The 18,648-nt window shown below is 37.3% G+C and overlaps 1 protein-coding gene across 2 annotated transcripts in view; it reads left to right on the forward strand.

The window, feature by feature from the left end:
- Positions 1–18,648, forward strand: part of DCC (DCC netrin 1 receptor) — a 1,088,923-nt gene that overhangs the window by 754,206 nt on the left and 316,069 nt on the right. The window lies entirely within an intron of this gene.

Consider the following 18,648-nt stretch of genomic DNA (forward strand, 5'->3'; position numbering starts at 1 on the left):
ATTTAGTATAGATATTTTCAAAAGATAATTCAACAAACGTTAGATGAATAAGTGTATTAGTGTCTTTGTACTTGTCTAAAGAAAACTTTTATTCTAAAATGAGAAAACGTAATCCTATGAGTAAAGGGGTTTGTATCTTTGTACTTGAATTTCTCTTTGAAGAGTCTTTCTATAAATAAAATTACTCCAATCTGGCTGAAACAGATTTGCCGAGTTTTAAAATATGTATTAGAAAACCATATGTTAAAATCCAAATTAAAAAGCATTTATCCACACAGCTCAGTCTTTACTCGGATTAATTTGGTAGAGGTGAAAATAAATTCTTTCACAGAAATTAACTTGCCATATTCTAGCATGATGCTTCCATATGGAAAGCATCATTATGGGCAGAAACTCTCTGAGAAGCAGCATAGGCAGTAGATGTCTAGAACCTCTGGAAAGGTCTTCTGTTTATTTTTAATTTCACACAGGAGATAAACTCAGGGCCTACTTTCGCTATACAAGACTCATACCATAGAGCTGCGCCTCCAGCCCTTGTTGGACTTTTATTTTCAAGCAGAGACTCACTAGATGTCTCTGGCTCTACCTGAAGGTCTTGAACTTGAACCCTTCTTGTCTCAGATTCTCAATGTAGTAGTCTCTATCTTAAGTCAGTTGTGACTCCTTTGTGGGTCTCCTACCAGATGTGCTGCATAGCCAACATTCACATTATAATTCATAACAGCAAGATTACTTAAAAAGTAGCAACAAATTAATTTTATGTTTGGAGGTCACCATAACATGAAGAACCAGATTAAAGGGTTGCAGCATTAGGAAGGTTGAGAACCACTGTTTTAAATAAACATCAAATACCCCTGAAATCTACAGAACTCCATTAACATACTGAGGTTATAAGACAAGATTTGGCTGCTTGGTTTTCTTGCCGTTATCACTATGAGATCTCTAAAAGCATATTTATAGTTAAAAACTGGATCACTCAATTTTCTTTATAAAACAAAACAAAAAAGACAGAAGTAGACATTTATTCTGAAAATTAAACTAACACAAGGAAGAAATGATATGAAATTTTATATGAAGACCAATATATACTAGAGAAAATAAAAGAGAGTGTCACTCTGTGGTGATATATGGGCCCTTGGCCCTAGAAACAGAAATTAAATAAGACACATAGAAATCAAAAAGCCATAATAGATGGCAATCTATTCATTCAACAAAATTCTTACACCCCAAGGATACACTGAGAATTTAGAAGGGTCATGTATGAATATATTACATAGCACACAATAAATTCAAAGAAAACATGGGAGAACATGTTCTCTAATAAATTATTCACACAAGTTATGAAACCTTTAATACCCATTCCCAAATATGTGTTTGGTGCCATGAAAGCCAGTTAAAAATTTTTATACAGCTTGAATCTGGTAAACTTTTGTTCAGTCAAATTCTTTAGACATTTTGACTGTTGGGTTACTCTTGCTTCAGATATGGTTATTAAAAACACATATTATAATCAAAGTCCCTAGTGGGTTTTGTTTTCTTGTTTTCAATTATTGTTTCCCTTTGAATAGTTGTGTGTGGCTTACTCATTCCCAAAAATAACTTCCAATGTCTCTCTGATCTAGTGCACACAAAGAAAAGGAGGAAGAGAATGAGAAGAAATCTCAGTTATTCATCATAACTGTTAAGACAAAGATGTGAAAGAGTTCTGGGAGCAAAAGAAGCCAGACAGACTAGACAGAGTCACAAATTTCCACACAAAAGCAACATTATTTTGTATGGGAATTGGGGGCAGGAGCACAGTCTAGTTACTGGAGGAATTGCCTAGAAAGCACAAACCACTGGGTTCAATTACATAGTACCACAAACAAACAAACAACCCCCCCAGTGTAGCTGAACATAATGGTACATGCCTCCAGTTCCCGCACGCTGGAGGCAGAGAACAGAGGATCCGGAGTTTGCATAGGGAGCTATCAGTGTTCACAAGGACTATATGACATCCGCCCCTCCTCAGAACAACAGCAAGAAAGAAGTAACTGGGAGTTCCTTCTAGTTCACAATTTTTTCTTTTAGTGCATTAGAATGAGGGATGAGCTGTGACACGTGAAGTTTCAAATTTGGAAATGCTATTTTAACTGCCTTGATTTTTCTGGATTTTCTGGATAATGTTTCCACCTAAGTCGTTGAAATACGAATCTTCGTTTCCACCGTCTCTGCTCTTTGTTTTCTAGCTTCCTTGAGCATTTTGTCCTGGCAATCATTTCTGCCTTCATCCCTACAAGCACATGTTTAGACAAAGGAAATCCCCACTATAATTATAAGATGTGTTGCAGCAAATAAGACCGCCTTCCGTTGCTTTCCATCCTTTATATGGTTCCCAGTCTTTCTCAGGGAAGCATGTAGAATATCCACCCATCTAAGAACGAACCGTAGCGTGAGTCCCTCACCCCACATTCTACCTCTCAGTTTCCCAGGTCCGCATGCTCTGGAATTCCTATGCAGACTTATACATATGTAACTGACATATCATGCAGTAGTTTTTAATTTGTTAGTCACAACCAAAGTCCTAACTAGATGAAATGGGGATCTAGTTGTGAGCCAGCACTTTATTCATTAAGACGAAAAAAAACAAAGTAGACACAAAGCCAGACTGGTGCCTGGTGAAATAAAAGCCTCGTCATGAATCTAGGGTGCTGGGGATGATGACTTCTCAGACTGACTTGCAATTTGAGTGGTTCATCATCTCCTTGGTCTGTGTTTGGATGCAGGATTGTGTACTTCCTTTGCAGGTATTCAGGATTTATCTTTTCTTTCTCCTGGGTGGAGGGAATCATAGAAGGAATACTGAAATCATATCGTCCTTATGGATTTTCAATTCTATTTGTGTTTTGTCTGCTTTTCACAAAAAATAAAATGATATACTTCTAATAGAGAAGCACGTGTGTGTCTTCAGGGATTGTCCTGTGCTTTTAAAAGCAAAATAACACTGTTAGCGCTTAGGGCACACATTCAGCTATCTCCCAAACGAAAGACACTCCTTCTACCCTCATATCCTATAGAACTCCTTTAGACTTACAGGGTAGTTTTTAATATAGGACAACTTCTGTATATGTGCATGATGTTTCTCTATTGTTAGCATCTCACATCATCATAGATAACTGTTAAAACTGAGAAATTAGTATTTGTCTAGTGATATGAATTAGGCTGCCTTCTTCACTCAACTTTCACCAGCTTTTACTGTAATACCTTCTTTCTGTCTTAGATTCCAAACTTGGTTACTCCTTGCTTTTGGCCATCATGTTCTTACTGCTCATTCTTGTAACTTTCTACGTCCTTCTCTGTTTACTTTGACTGTGGGTAAGAGTGTTGGCATATTCCCAATAGACTATCTTTGAACCCTGACTTGTTTCAGGTTCTTTTCTCACCATTCAGGCTGCAGCATGGGGCTTTTAGGAAAAATAATCATAAGTCAAAGTTCCATGTCTTCATATAATCTCAGGAATAGACAATGCCATAAAATATCTACAGATGCTTTTACCATGGACTTAGGCAAGGCTGAGTATGCCAAGATTCAGAGGGAATGGGTTAATTTAGCAGGAGTTCAACAATAAAACAAAATTACTAGGAGTGTGGTGATTTCTCATCCATTACCAGCACCTAAGAGAATTAGACAACAGAGTAGATAATTTGCACATTATCTACAGCATGTAATACAGCTGGTGTTATATGTGACTTTAAGGAGAGCACAGACTGCAGTTTGAGACCTTGTCCTTAAAAGAATGAGACAGAGAGAGAGAGAGAGAGAGAGAGAGAGAGAGAGAGAGAGAGAGAGAGAGAGAGAGAGAGAACCAAACACTAGAAGACAACAACCAACCAACCAAACACTGACTTACAAGGCAAAGTGGCAAAGTGAACCATTCTGATGTGCAATAGCATGAAGTATCTTTGTGTAACTAATCACTTGCCCCTGACATTAGGCTACTCCACATGTGATGACTGATGTTTGGTCCTGCAAAGCTGGTCAAAAGCCTGGAATTTGGGAGGTCCTTTTGCCTAGCCTAGTGCAGGGGCAGAAAGTGAGAGATGGAAGAATGTGACAGCCTCAGTAAAGGGCAAGTGCATTAGAGAACTCTGGCTTCCCTACAAGATGTGAGTTTGACTTGTGAATTCAGAGCAGTTCTGATTATTTGCATATGATCTTCACAAGATTGAGGTCATCATGGGATGGGAAGAAATGTATGGTTCTCCATACTTACTTGAGGATTTAGACAAAGAGAAAGATTAATAGGAGACAGAGACAGAGAGAGAGACAGACAGAGACAGAGATTGAGATAGTTTTCAGTGATGTAGGCACTGGTAAAATACACGTGCTTCTGTCAGCAACCCTAACACACTCAGAAACACACACAAAATCCATCAAAATCCAAAGACATATGTTAGCTTTCTCTCACAAATAAAATAAAGACATGGTTTTATCAGGAGTGAAATGTGGAAGAAGAGAGGGCAGTAAAGGGTGTGTGAATAGTCTCATAACACATTATGCAGATGTATGAAAATATCCTCATGTTAATTCCCTTCTATATATACTAATACATTTTTAAATAAATAAATTTAAAACTCCTTTTAATTGGAATAATTAATTTATTTTAGATTTATATACTTGCTCATTGCTTTTGCTTTTATTTGCCTTTAATTTGCTCCAGTGGTTACAAAATTTATGGATGAGTAACATAGGATTGGCAGTGAGCACACTGTACCCAGATGCTCCATGCCTCTCCATGGTCTGCTGCTTCGTTGCTTCCTGGACCTGCTCTGCTGACTCACATACCTGGCACCATTCTGTCCAGCACAAGCACAGTGCTCAGTCAGTCTGCCTTACTGGATGATTCTCAGAGAAAGTTAAAAAGCATCCCCAGCCCAGTGATAGCATTTTCCACTCTACCTTTGCCACACTTTTATACATTATTTTACACTTAAACAAAAAAAAAATCTCTAAGCTAAATTGGAAATTTTCCATTAGCAGAATTCACTGAGCTATCAAATGTGATGGAAGCAATTTCTTTCTTTTTAGTTTCTTAGAATCCAAAAATAGTAAAAGTGGTTCTTAAAGGTATTTATTCACACTGCTATGAGGGAGTGATTAAGCTTTTGACTATTATGACTTAAGTTTTACTGTCTTCAACTGACTTTAGAAAGAAAAAGATTTGCTATTTCTATTTATTTAACAAAGTACAGTTTATTTCCTTTTTTCCTTCCCTATTTTCTTCCAATCTTCCTCTTTGTCTGTCTGTATTTTTTGGTTAATAGCATGGTATACCCAGTATTGTGCTTTACTACTGTCTCATCACCAAAGCCACTGCTGAGCGTGTTGTTTCTCAGAACTTGCTGTGCTGATCTGTACCTCTCTTATGTGTTTAGATGTTCGTCATGGACAGAGAACAGGATCACAAGGCAGCTGGTCACAAAACACCATATGGCTGGATAAGGTGCAGGATTAAAAAAAATACACATGAACGAGGGGAGGGGACCTGTCACACCTTGTCAGTCTTTATCCCCAGAGAAGCTCTGATGACAGGGGGTTGATGAAATGGCACACTTGGGGTCATTGGGCACTGAAAAGGATAAACAATGACTTGAAATTCAATACAAACTCTCAAGGGAAAGCATAGATGTGGAAGGTGCTGGTGATTCTGTGAAGCTTGGCTGTCCTGTGCCTGGGGAAAGATGCCAGGAAAAGACATTGATAAGACATGAATAAAGGTGTCTTCAGAAAACCAGGAATAGTGACAGATGGAAAAGGGCAGGGGAAAACATATTCTTAAAATAAAGTAATCTCTCACAGACACAGACATGTAGAGTGAACTAATGAAATATTAGAGATGTGTTTCTTTGCTCTGCAACCCTATAGATGAAATAAAAAGGGATATTGACGTGACCAAGGCCCTTGTATAAGGAAGAATCCTCATCTATAATGCACTTTATCTATTAAATTGAGCTCACTTTATTCTTAGCATGTATCTATAGGGTTCTTAGGTCCAGGTGAGCCATCAATGTAAAACTGTCCTAGTAGAAGCAGGCTTCTTAATTATAAGGGTAAGAAAAGCTAGCAATAGCCATTTACTGACTACAAAAGTATGCTAAGTACTTTAGGAAGTATTCAGAAGCATGTCTCAGCACCAATTAACAGTCCTGTACTTTAAATAGCTAGATAAAATTTAGATGTGGCAAGAATGCTTCAGAGAAAAGAAATACTTGTCTGTGTCACAACATTAGAGATAGCACCCAGAAATAATCTATTATACTTTGTCTCTGCAGTTTGCTAGACTAGTGCATATGCATACATACATACATATATACATACAGACACACACACACATATATATATATCCACTTATCCATGCTTGTATGTGTTTTTGTTGCATGTTGAGTAAAATGTTCAAACTTTCTTCCTAGATAAGCACTTTGGAAAGAAGAGAATTATTAAAAACGTATCTATGTATTTTTACCCATATAATCATAGAATTAAGAAAAAAAGAAACAGAAGAGCAACATTCACTAGTGTACCAGTTAACCAATCATCTTTTCCTCCTCACATTGTGTAAAAAGAATTCAAGCTCTAGAAGGTGTATCTGTAGGTGCTGCTGTGAAAATCCTCCTCTGAACTGGTCACTCAGCTCATCTCTTTTACAACCACAGGGAATCATTTTAGCATCAGATTTTCTCCTGGCAGTATCCCTTGATGTATGGTCCTGAGACAAGGAACACACACCCTATATCAAAGCCCCAACTCCTCTTCTGAATTTACAGATCAATCCAAGACACAGTCTGTAGCTTCTTTTATGCCTTTTCAGTAAAGCATCCGTCCTTTAGAAATATGCCTATATAATGATGCTTCTGATGGGACTGGGAATGTATCGTTACTTTTCAGAACAGGTTGAAATAAATCCCACTTTGTCCATTTGGTGGAAAAGTAGTCATTCTTCCTCCAAGCCTCAATTTTCTTGGAGATTTCTCCGGGTTTAATGTTTGGATTAGGTTTGAAATTCGTTATCATAGTAATGATGCGTGACATAAACCGCTTACAATAAAACACGAATCTTCCAATACAGTGTACATTCTTGGATGTTGGCTTAATGCAGTTCTAAATAAAGTTAGATTTCTATGTCACAAATGCGCAGAGCCTTTCACTGGCTCAAGTTCTAATAATATTTTGGATGTCTATATACAATTAGTAATTAATGGACATTGAAAATTTGCGTGGTGAAAGTGGTAAATGAACAAAGTAGACTATGTTTCCACTTCAGTGTACTTTATAGTTTGGCATAGGATATCAACAAATAAGATTAAAAATTAAATGAAAATATCATTATAAAGCAGGGTGTATTTAGATAGGTCGTCATCTCACGCTGGTCCTATAAAAACACAGTAACGTGAAACCCATGAACTCGAGAGATGATTAAAGAAATACACAACCTAAAAACAGAAGGAGGAACCAAAGTCAGAAGAGCAAAGAAAGTGCAATAGTTTCTAGCTCAGACTGTAGTATACAAAACAATAGAACTAAAAGCACGAGGACCCGAGGAGGAACTAGCAAATCCAGAGTAAATTGCTGACAATAAGCATCAAGATAATGTCTGTAGACTAGGTGGCTGTAGATCCCTCAGGTCCAGCTCCCAGATCACTAGATTATCTACAGATTATTTCTATGAAGATGGATGCTGAAGGAGCAGAAAACGGGGCTGTGTGAGCAGTGGTACTAGAGATGAAAAGGAGAAAAGACGTCCTTTGTGGTGATACCCACCAAGAGAATTATCCAACAACTTTTCTTTTTTATCATTAGCATAAATTATATAAGCCTCTAGGGAGATAATAGAGTGTACTGTGAGAAAACATACTTACATGCCCTAACACCCAACTAAAATTTTAGAATATAAGTAACTTGTAAGAAAGCAATCACAACTTTTATTGTCTCAAAATTACATCTGTCCTCAAAATAGTTTATGGTTCTCTGATGAGAAATCATATCCTAAAATTAAATAGTCTATCAAAAGTACAAAATAAGGTAAGTTGGGCCTGGCATGGTGCAGCACACCTTTAATTACAGCACTGGGGAGGCAGAGGCAGACAGATCTCTGTGAATTCGAAGCCAGCCTGGGCTATAGAGTGAGTCTAGGACATGCAGGGCTCTGTAACACATAAAAACAATGTCTCTGATAAATTCAATAAATCAACAAGTAAACAAACAGACAAAAAGCTGAGACATGGAGAAGACCTCATGGGTTATTCCCTTCCCACATTGGACCATCTCTGGGTACCCTAGTTCAGCTCATATTTTGGCAGTCATCTTTTTTGTTTGTTTGTTTGTTTTATTTTTTTGGTTTTTCAAGACAGGGTTTCTCTGTGTAGCCTTGGCTGTCCTGGATTCGCTTTGTAGACCAGGCTGGCCTCGAGTTCACAGCAATCCACCTGCCTCTGCCTCCCGAGTGCTGGGATTAAAGACGTTCGCCACCACGCCCAGGTTATTGGCAGTCATCTTAGAAAGACATCATGGGGAGAGCTCTTGAAAATTTACGAGATAATCTCCCTCCAAAGTTCCTGATTTTCTGGCTCTTTACAATCTTTCGGATTCCTCTTCTGCAATGTTCACCCCAAGCCATAGCCACAGGAGCTATACCATACAAAAAAAAAAAATTACAGGTAGGCAGTGCTGAAAGTGGGAGAAATAGTCTCCCCCAGGGAGGAGCACACCAGCTAGTTATCTAACACTAAGTGGTCAGCCCTGAAAACAGGCATGTAAGTAAGTGAGTAGGTACTAGGCGGGTTGTATTTATGAGTTTAGGAATAGATGCATGTATGACAGATAATTGATAGCTAGATGCACACATGTGTACATAGCAACAATTAGCGAAAAAAAGAGGCCATGACTTTATGAGAGAAAGGAGGAAGGCAGAAATTATCTAATTATATTGTAAAAAAAAAAAAGTGTTTTTTAAAGACATGGAGAAATGAAAACTCACATGCTTGAAGGGAAAGCAAATTTATGTAGACATTATGGATAACGGTATGAATGATCCTCAACAACACTACTACTGTGTGACACACCAATCCTACTAGCTGGTATCACCAAAGGAAATTAAATAAGGCTATTAAAAAGATACTTGCACTCGTAAACTAACATAACACATCACAAGAGTCATAGTGCGCAATCAACTTTGATATATCTTCATGGGTAAATGAATAAGAAAATTAATTAGCTATGCAAAATGTAAGAAATTGGATGTTGACACTCGCTGTATTGTGGAATGAACTAAAAGAGATTATGTCAAGTCAAATAAGCCAGTGGGCATAAGCACTACGTATATTGGCTTAACTTAGGACACACTCTTAATCAGTTTCATAAGGTCTGAGGAGAAGTCTTCTGTGCTTGCTCCATAAAAGTGAGGACCTGAGCTTGGATCCCTCGCAGTCATGTAAAACCAGGCATGAGCACAAGTGTCTGTAGTCCTAGTGTGAGGCAGACAGTCCAGAGCATTCCTGACAATAGTTAAGCAGTCTGTAGAGCCAAACTTGTGATCTCTTTATTCAATGAGAGACCATATCTCAAAAAGTAAGATTAAGTACAACAGAAAATACCTCACATGGGTGTCTCATCTTCATGTGCATATATGTTGATGTGCACACATGAATGTATATGTGTTCAGGTTTGTGTGTATTATCAATATATGCATATTTTTTGAAAAATAAAATGTGGCTAAGGGGGAAAAAAGGAGAAACAGTGAGGATGGGAGAGACAGCCTAGTTATTTATGAAGGAAGTAAACATTAATATTTATCAGCATGTGTAGTATCTATAAATCACAGGCATTTTACGTGTGCCTTTTAAAGAAGTAGGAAAGATGAGCTTGAAGCTTCCCAAAACAAAAATGTGGTGAGTGATAAAGGAGATGAAAATGCTGATTGCTGGGATGTGTCTTAGATATTGTCTGTACGGGTTTGGTTAACACACTGAGTGCCTCACTGAACATGGGATACAACAATTGACTAGACTAGTTGGACAACAAGGCCTCAGGGTCATGGGCTTCCATTATCCGGCTTTATAAGTAGGTTCTGGGATGGAAACTCAGCCCCATGCTTATACAGCGAGTGCTCTACCCATTAAGCCATCACCTTATCTACAAGATTATGATTTAATGATATGTTATGAAGCATATTAACTTTTATCTCACTCATTTCAAATGAAAGAATATTTAAGCCATGGTTTTTCCAAATCCATATTTCTTTTTTCCAAAGTTTCTAATACACTATACAAAATGCCTATAGCACTTTTAATTCTGGAAACATTAGAAAAGTCTAGAAAGCACATTATGTTTTGCAATTTTCAAAATCGCACAGACAATTTTATTTTGTGCACAAATTCATGAAATTACTTTATGAACTTTAAATATTTCAGATTTATATACTTTCCTAATTAAAATAATGTGGTAGGGTCTGATGTCAAGCTACAAACAGAAAAAGAGAAAAAAATATTCAAACAGAAAAAATTTTAGAGCAATGGAATCTCCCTCTTTTTACACTAGCAAAGCCTATGTATTGCATTTTTATTATGTCTTTTGAACCTATGGGACTCACTATCTAGTGAAGCAGCTAGTTGATTGATAGATGTAACTAACATATCTTAGCTAATAACATGATAATGGCAGTGAAATTGATCTGTTTTTTGATGTTTAATATAAATTAAATATTTTTGGTTCTTGAAATTCATTTTTTGTATCATGTAGAGGAAATGAAAGGAGTGTAGCTATTAATGTCCTCGGAATAAAAGGAAATGTCTCCAAATACTATATATTAAGTTTATAAAAGAAAGAAAATACTTCTGGAACCTCAAAAGACTGAGTTTATAGAAATATTAACTCAATAGCATACTAATGTCTTAGACATTTTTTTTCAGAAGCATTTCATTTTACAAATCATCCTATCCACCTGGATTTTGATACTCCATTTTTTAAAATGTTCCTAAAAGAGAAAGACTATGTTGTTAGAGTATGGCAAATTCACTTCTTCCTCTCTATGACAACAGATAAAGAAGCTGTAACCATGGAAACAGTAATGGTCTAGAGAGATTAGGGCCTGACAGGAGATTAGGCCTCTAAGAGCGATAAAGTGAGGTTCTGATTGGTTACTTATTGAGACCTTATTTGAAGAGAAGTTACTGTTGAAAGAAAGCATGGAAGATTAGTATGGACAAAATTAATTCCCCTATATAAAGTAAGAAGATATCCATTTGTTTGGAAAAAATAAAAAGATATCCATCCTTTTTCATAAGACATCAATTTAAATGGAGGGGAAAATCTGTAACCATGCTATTCTGTTTTGTCTATACCATCTAAGTCTGGACCAGCTGACTAAAAAACAATCCTGGAAGCAAAGGAGAAAAGAACATGTATTTGTGTGCATGCTCCCAGTGCACTCTCATTGACATGCTCCAGGTGATTGGGAAACCAACTTAATTTGCATGACAATGTCATATCAAGTGAGTCATCTTGGGAGGAAACAGAGATAAAAGCTTCCCTCATAGTTTCTTGAAATATGTTCATTTTTACCGTCTTGAAACTTTCACGAAATTTTTGAAATCGGCATTAATCCACTTGTAAAGACATTGTAAAGTTTTCAGTAAGAAACCCGAGTTCCTTAAATTGATAAATGCAAAGGTGCTGTGGTTTGAGTTGTGAGCTGTCTATGACTGCAGTTCTTAAGATATACATTTCCAATTTGCTGAATTGTATGGATTAAGATCAATTCAATTGTATGGACAGATTTAAGTGAAAAGCATTTTTTACTGAATTGAATTCTGAAAAGGTGGTGCTTGTACACCCTGATCAACAGTAAGCAAGAATGTGGTTTCTTAGTGCCCTGAGACACTGACTCCTTTTAGACAATTCTATTCAGACAGGCTTGCTTTGTTTAAAGGTTTTTTTTTTTTTTTTGACACATATTTCTTGATTACTTGTCATACTCACACCATTTTTTAAAGAGAATTGTTTAAATAGACTTCATTGTTTACTTTTAGGCATTGGATATTGTTTGAGTCACACTAGACATTGTAAGAAGTTGCACACCAATTATAAGGGCTGAATATAAGCATTTAAAAAAAATCCAGGAGTTCCTATTGTCTCCACAAGGGCAACAGATCTACCTAATCACCAGTATCCTTCTCTTGTCCTAGAGCAAAGGTTGCCAGTATAGGGAGAGATAACAAGCACTGTCTCTTGAGCAGACACACAAGCCTTATGCCAAAGACATGTTTCTGTGCACAGGAGCACATGTTTTGATTGAACATGAAAAGAGAAACATGCTTGCCCGAATCTTCTCCAAATAAAGGCAGCAACAGAACAGTAAGATACAAACACCCATATTTCTTTCTCTGGGAATGGGTCTCACCTGGACATGCCCTGTGTGGAGTTACAGAACCTCTCATGGAAGGGACATTGCATTTCTAACAAGTAATTCACATCTATAACTCAGTTTTTGTTTCCATTTGCTATTTGAGCTTCATTACCCAGTCCAGAGCTGTCATCCTACCTTGGCATCCTGGGTGCTAGGGTTAACAGTATGCTTAATTTGGGGCTTCATTTTTTTCCTGTTAAATCCCTTTTCCAAACTAGAAATTTTATGTGACCCAGAATATATACATATATATATAGTCACACACACACACACACACACACACACACACACATACACACACACACACACACACACACAGAAACACACACACATCACACCACATCACATCATCACATCACATATAAATCAGTTGCTAACAATAAATTATAGAGAACTCTATATTAAGAGATCTTGGTATACATGTAAGTTTACCATTAATTACCTATAAAGGCATGTCTGTATAGTAATGATTTCAATGTGTTTGTTTATATTCACATAAGGATTTAAAACTTGGATGAATAATTGATACTGTACAACATAGAGAGTCATTGTTAGAGTTTGTCTGTGATTTGATGATATAGTTACCATCACTGAGAATGCCACTTTGATTAATAGGCAATACAAAGTGGCAGAAGTTTAAGACCATTTCAGAAAATGTTTAAATTTCTGTCTTAATTGTGAACCAAAATTCATGCTTTAAAAAGAATGAAACTCGCTATCCTTCCTCTGAGTGCCGCCAGGCCTCCCCATCCAGGGGACGTGGTCAGAATAGGGGCACCAGAGTTCATGTGAGAGTCAGATCTCACTCTCCACTCAACGGTGGAGAATAAGAGACTCGGTATTATAAGAGCATATATAGGGGGAGGAGGTCTCCCTCAATCAGAGACATAGGGGTGGGGAGAAGGGGGGGGAAGTGGGAGGGAGGGAGGAATGGGAGGAAACAGGGGAAGGGCTAACAATCAAGATGTAATATGAATAAATTAATTTTTAAAAAGAATGAAACTCAAGTCAGAAATCCAGTCAGAAAATGTTTTTCCTTTTTCCTTTTTTATTTTTTTATTAATTTATTCATATAACATCTCAATGGTTATCCCATCCCTTGTATCCACCCATTCTTCCCTTCCTCCCATTTTCCCCTTACTCCCCTCCCCTATGACTGTGACTGAGGGGGACCTCCTCCCCCTTTATATGCTCATAGGGTATCAAGTCTCTTCTTGGTAGCCTGCTATCCTTCCTCTGAGTGCCACCAGGTCTCCCCATCCAGGGGATGTGGTCAAATATGAGGCACCAGAATACGGGTGAAAGTCATATCCCACTCTCCACTCCACTGTGGAGAATGAGAAAATTTAAAAGTACAAAACCACTAGCCCTACAAAATCCAAAATATTCTACATTGATAATTAAATATCGAACAATGACCTACAAGAAAATGAATATTGTCTCCATTTTCTGTGGTTAAGCTGGTACACGTCTAAAAGCAGAAAACCCTGTGTGTGCAGAGAAAACCATAGTATTTGGCTCTTAGCGCTGAATACTCTCAAGTCTGAGCTCAGGTGGGTCACACAGTTTTCACCGATCCAGTGTAGCATGGTGCCACGCACTGGAAGAAGTGCATATGTTGTGCGTTCAGAATAAAAAGATGCAGTCTGGTCAACACGCTGCTACAAACATTTCAGATTCATTCCACATTTGATTTTGATTTAATTTTTGATCATTGTGCTGTCAGAAAGCTTTCACTCTACCCCTGTATTTTACCACCCTAGTATTCAATGAGGTGACCCCACTGCAGTCACATCACAGCCCCCAGCTAAGAAGCCAGCTCACAAACCCCATTCTTTAAGCACTTGCTTGCTGCCTGTTTTTCTTTGCAGCCTCTTTCACGTTGGCATTGCTGTGATTTATTCCACAACGATGTGTACATTCTTAAACCCTCTTTCGTTTAGTAGGGGAAGCCTAAGCAAGGCAAATGGTAAGCATGAGGCCAAACAGCGGGCTGACTGTGAAATTTGAAATTTGCCATGGGATAAAGAGAAGATATTGAAGACAAATAAGCAGTAGAGTCATATGACCAAGTGTGTATTTATATAAGCTTACTCAGAATGCTGCACAGAGAATGTGCTGAAAGAAGGTGAATTACAGGGCGGTGTAGTCGCTAGGAGACACCTGTGATGCACCTGATGAGCAAGCACAGGGGAGGGATAAGCACGTAACACTGCATACATCAGTGTGTGCCTTGTCCAGTGGGAAAGTCCTAAATGTGTCAGACATGAAAGCTGGGCATAGACAACACACTCTGGCTTCCTGGGTGGTATATATCTGACATTAAAAACAACTAGGAGAGTGGGCCAGGAAGAGGAGCAAGGTGAGGAGAGGAAGAGACTTTGGCTTCTCTGTGCTGCTTTAAAATGTCTGTTATGCTGAACTTGGGGATTTTTTTTTGTGTGTGTGTGAATCTTTCTGTCACTTTGCTCTTGAGAGAGATAGTGAAGAGATGCTCTTCAGATGACGATCTTTTCTCTTCCTCACACAAGTCAGCTCTAACAACCTGACTAACTTGCAGCCAGTCCAGTCGTCTATTTATTTCAAACACTCTAACATGCTGGAAGATTTTTTTCACATACCAAGGAGTAAACAAAGAATCCATGGAGCCAGAAATAACTTCAAATCTTCTTGTCATTCTATAAAATCTCTACATCTTTATGTAATGGGTAAGAATTTTACATGGAAAATATTTCTCAAACCATTGGACTGTGAGGTGTTGTGTTCTTCCTCTCCACACATAAAATGATTACACAGATAACCAGGCTAGTTCACAGCATGAATACAGATGCAGCCAGCCCCGGAATAACACAAATGCAAACACAAAGTACCAGAGAAACTAGTTTACAAAAGCCAACTCAAAGATAGCGTACATATTAGCCACTGTGTCTGGATCTGTACCCTCTGTATATGACACAATATTTACATGTGATCCAGATTAACATACCTAATATTAAGTTATCAAGAACACACTTTGGCTTAATGGAGTGAAGCTTACAGATGAAACAAACATCCAAAAGTCACAAAATTTTTATCTTATTTTTAACAAGATTGACTATGTAGTTTGCTTGTATTTACAGATATTATTATTCATTGAACTATCTCACTTATACTTAAATTGTTAGAAATCGGATTTTGGGAGCATCACTGCACTGGAGTTTCTTTCCCAATAGCCTTTTTGAGGGATCCCTCTTCCAAAGGCCTTTCTCCTCCCCACTACTCAACCCCATGGAATCAGATCCTAGAAATTAGTCTTTCTAACAACTAGCTACCTAGTAATAGCTAATAAGTGGTACGTGGTCCACACATACACCGAGTGTGATGCTTCTCTAACAGTGGGAACTGTGGGTGAAAACTCTTGAAAAGAAGCTGCATCTATTAAGATTGGCTGACTGATTGGACTTTCAGTACCATGAAAAGGTGAGAATGTTGCAGGTCCAAGAGGTATCCTATTTTTGGCCAGTTCTCAATATCTGCAAGGGCCATTCCTTGCCCACTTCTGTGGGCACTCCTTGCCCACTGTTAATCCTGTGATTAACAGTAATCACATTTAGAGTCTATGACCTTAACAGACGGCTAGCTTCCACTAACCCAAAAGCTAAGACTATCACTAGATAACATCTTGGGCCTACAAAATAGCCTCTCGCATCTTGCTATACCCACTTCTCTGATGTTCTCACTATAAAACTCACGGAACAGTTTTCACATTTAAACATGGAATTTGAGGTAACCTAGATTGGCACTTCTGGGCTGTGGTCAATCAAAATTGCTTCAGGACAAACTATTTCTTATTCTCTTTAAAAAAAAAAAAGATTGTGTAGAGACAACTGTGTTGTTTGTAGTTTGAGGCTAGAAATCATCTGTCAAGATGAAATGTTTTCTTGATTCAGGAAGCTGAACAAAAGAAAAAACATATCTATCAAAGATGAATTATGCATTTACTAACACACCATAATTAGGAAAAGAATGATGTTGGAATTCATAAGTGACTCAAATGTATGTAAATCCGGTTTTCCAACTGTAAGTGTTGCAGAGCACTTGCTATAAGCGGCAGTTACTAATTTCTCTCATAAATTAAGGGGCACTCGAAAGCACAGTACAAATGTGTATCTTTATGTCTTAAAGAATTTTGTCTCTGTTAGCACATTATTCATTGTAACTACTTCTGTATTTGGTTAGTTCCTATTCAACTGAAAACTACAAATGAATAATATTAAATTTAATTGAAAGCAATTCATGTACACTTTTGGATACATGGTGATATTTTGGTATATGGACTGTGCTGGACTGTTTCATGTCAACAGCTAAAGCTAAAGTCATTAAACAAGCTAAAGTCATCTGAGAGGAAGGAGCCTAGTTAAGAAAATGCCTCCATAAAATCATGTAATGGGCAGGCCTGTAAGACATTTTCTTAATTGGAGATTGACATAGGAGAGCCCAGCTCATTGTTGATGATGCTATTTGCTGGTTGATGACCCTGAGAATGTCACGAGGAGCAAGCCAGTAAGCAGCACCCATCTATGGCCTCTGCATCAGCTCTTATCTCCAGGGTCCTGTCCTGTTTTAATTCTTTTATTTATTTATTTATTTATTTATTTATTACCATTTTTATATTTAACATTTTTACATATTTTACATATACATTTTTATTATTACACATATATACAATGAACTACCTATAACAAGAAGAACCATAACACAATCAGGAACTATATAAAGTTTTCGGCTATTTATATTTGACAGCCTCAAAGAAAACCCTTTCCTATCTTGATGCGTCTGAAATTCTGAATGTAAATCAATCTCCTGCCCTGATTTCCTTTGACAATGAACAATGAAGTAGAAGTGTAAGCCAAACCAATCCTTTCCTCCTTATCTTGTTTTGCTTCTGATTTTTCATCACTAAAATAGCAACTCTAAGACATGCACACAGTGTGGCATGGTGATGCCATGCTCATTGCATATCTATTACTTTATCTATCATTTGATAAGTGTGACAGTTCAAATGTACTATTTCATAGTTTACAAGACAGAGTGCATTATGATGAACTTCTGTGCTCTTTGTGCAATATATTTTAAAAGCAGATCCTCATGAGGCAGACCCACAGAGAAAAAAATACGTATGATCACTTATCTGTTTAGGATCCAGTAAAGTTGAATGCACAGAGTGTACTAAGGTGACTGTCACCTGATCCTGGGGATGGGGAGGTGTTGACCAGTTAGTTTTATATTGACTGTTATCTCTTAATTTGTTGCTTTTAATTATTTTTGGTCCTCAAAATTATATGAGTGGGCTACTTCAAGTTGTATAAAAACAGCGTAGGTATCTGTCCTCTGAGTGTGAACAATGATCTTATTGTTACTGCTGGCTCTCTGTGACATATATGCTCACACAGATGTCCTCGCTTGTGCTGTAGAATGACGGAGTCTCATCAGATTAGTATTAAATGAGAAGCTAACAGTTTGTGTACTACTGTTTGTTCTGGGTCTTTTCTATTGTCAATCACCTATCACCTAGGAAATCAATAATTAAAAGAGTTAGAACTTTCCTTTGACAGAATAAAATGTGGATTTGCCTGACATCAGGTGACTGTCTTATTATGATAAGTATATATAATTTCATCTTATAATGTAATAAAAATGATAAACAGAACAACCAAATGCATTTGTTAGATCCCTGTGAGACTATGGCCCTTTGCTTACTGTACTTTAAACTGTTGAAAAGGCTAATAGATTCACTTTGACCAAATGGTAAGTAATTTAATTTTGTATATAAATACTCTGTTCATATTCTGAATGGTAAGTTCAAATAGGGACACATGGATTTATTTGTCTTTTCACTCATTTATTCCTTTTAGTCTGCCAACCCCTGCCTCATTCCAGAAGGATCCAGAGAAATATCATTGATTACATAATTAGCTCTGCCTTCATATTGCTGATAGATCCGTTTGGAAAATATTTCATCATTTGATATCATAAGAAATGTAATACATTTACAATATTGTGTTTATTTCATACTTCTAAAGCAAGACATATCTAGAACTTACATATATATTAAAACTTCACTGCCAGTGCTTTGTAGAGGTGGATACAGAGACATGATCACACAGTTTTCTTCTGATTGCTGTGCAGTGATGTATGCTTGTCCATGTATACATACACATGTATACAT

This window comes from Acomys minous (genome assembly GCF_964271855.1).
Source record: "Acomys minous genome assembly, chromosome: 4".
NCBI classification, from domain to species: Eukaryota; Metazoa; Chordata; class Mammalia; order Rodentia; family Muridae; genus Acomys; species Acomys minous.